The sequence below is a fragment of the Adiantum capillus-veneris genome, chromosome 14 (assembly GCF_014529385.1).
Source record: "Adiantum capillus-veneris isolate H3 chromosome 14, ASM1452938v2, whole genome shotgun sequence".
NCBI classification, from domain to species: domain Eukaryota; kingdom Viridiplantae; phylum Streptophyta; class Polypodiopsida; order Polypodiales; family Pteridaceae; genus Adiantum; species Adiantum capillus-veneris.
The window spans coordinates 31034069-31036289 of record NC_140944.1 but is presented as its reverse complement, the minus strand read 5'-3'; the positions used below and the strand labels follow the sequence as shown (position 1 = coordinate 31036289).

Here is a 2221-nt window from a genome sequence, read left to right as displayed (position 1 = left end):
CCAATGCTTGTATGCTTATGCCCAAACAAAAGGGAAAATCATAGGTATGGTGGGGAGGTGGCACACTCCTCGCTCTTCCATTGGAGCATATTCAATGGTAATTTACTTCATGAGTGTGATTTAATCCAACCGTTCCCTTTGAAAAAATCATGGCACACTAGAGCAGCTTGGAATATATAACAATATCTTGGAAAATTTGAGATTTTCAATATACGTAATTTACATATGCTGAACAAATCAGGTTTCTAAGCAAAGTTTGAGATCTCACATCGGAAGCTATGGTGGAGAAGCTCATCTTGCAACATGTCATTTGTATCCTTTGGTGCATTGCCGTTGATAACATCACATGAGCTCTCTATCGTTCCTTGTAATATAACACCTTCTGCAGAATAAGCTTCTCCATATCTCTGTCCCATTGATGTAGACTTACCTCGAACGCTAGTATCAAGGTTGTCGACCACGATGGCAGTATCTGCATCCGAATGACCTCTTTTGGCTTCCGTGGGTTCTTCTACAGAACCACTCTCGATTAAAGCCCAACTTCGGGGACAATGCCTGATGAAAATGGTGTCGAAGTCCGAGCTACCTTCCACGACCCGAGTGACAATGATTGTGTCTCCCTCTTTCATGCTCCTCCTTTTGCAGTAGATTCCCCATGATGTCCCATTGAAGATATAACCCCCACTGGACTCTCAATAGCTAAACTTGAACTTGATGGGGATGCCATGTTTGGGTCATCTTCATCGACCATGTCAATGTCAATGTATGGGTTTTTGGGAGTTGGTCTTCCCCACATCTCAAATAGAACTCCTTGATGGTCTTTCCGAAGCATAAGCCTATTTTGTGACTTGTCTGCGTGTGAGCACCTTGCTAAAGAGGACGATGCGTCCCTTTGGAACATCTTTGAGATGTGCTTGCATCTGTGGCTCCTACAGATTCTTGAATGCATTAATTATATGGTCTTTTTCTTCACATTTCATCAGCCTATTGTTGGGAGTACTTATACTACTATGGTTAGCTAGCCTTGTGATAATCTGATTGTGAGGCTTATGGGATGCAACAGGTTCAATCTCTATCGACTTCGAGCCTCCATGAGCAATATATTGTCGATTATAATCCTGATGCACTGCGCCGATAATATCTTCCTTTCGTTGACGCTTTGCACTTTTCCATTTATGCCATTGGGTGTGATGATCTGGATGCGTCTGCTTCATAATTTGTAGGTGAGTATCATCTCTTATATGTTCCTAGTTATCTCTATAAGAAGAGATGATTTTCCTTTTCTTCTCGTATTGAAGAAGAGAGGAACAAGGCTCTCTAATTATATCATCGTCGGCATCAATATTCCTTTGATCTGTGATCTGCATGATCCTTGCCTTTCTTTTTAGATCACATGAGAAGAGCTTATATGTCTCTGAACATCATCACGGTGCAATGCAGATGGTTGTGCAAGGCCGGCCAACTTGTCGGAAGACGCTGTAGAAGGATACGAATTAGCAGGATCCATTAGACCTTCTGGAAGCGGCGGTGTTGGTAAGCATCCTAATTGCCCTCGCATGATCCTAAATGCTACCTTTCCTTCCCAAGAGGAGGCTGGATCATCTCTAGCGGTCGTCTTCAGCATTAATGTCGTCATTATGTACTGGTCGACCAATATACATGACCATGTTTTTGAATAGTTTCCAAAATCAGAATTGTGCTCTTTCTGTTGGAGTTTTTTCAAACTTAAAGAGGAGAAGATTAGGTGTGTAAACACTATCATTGTGTTGGAGTATATACGCACCCTTGAAGATGTGTTCTTATTATAAATAGTTATTATTTACCTTTGTGCTAGAGTAAAAGTGTTTACTTGCACTAGAGATAATCAGTTGCTTCACTTAGAATAAGATTTAGGAATGATAAATTTCTATGAGTCCTTGTGTTAGAGTGATATACTCACACATGGCAATGTTCGACCAAGTTTTTAATTGGGGATTTTTGATCGCAATTGATGCTTATCTTGTATGGTACGTTAGAAGTGCTTCAACTACGGTAATGTTATCACCTTGTTGTGTTAGAGCAGTAGCTCACACTTCTGGCAACATTTCTAATTAAAGGTTTTTGGTCGTACTTGATGTTGATCTTGTACCCTTTAAAATGCTTCAATGACAATGATATCATCACCTTGTTGTGTTAGAGTAGTTCCTCACACTTCTAGGAAGCTATGCAATGATTAGTTATA

At 40.5% G+C, this 2221-nt stretch overlaps 1 pseudogene; it reads right to left on the bottom strand.

The window, feature by feature from the left end:
• Positions 1–245: 245 nt before the first annotated feature.
• On the bottom strand, positions 246–1636 carry LOC147442168 (uncharacterized; annotated as a pseudogene).
• Between the last annotated feature and the right edge of the window lie 585 nt (positions 1637–2221).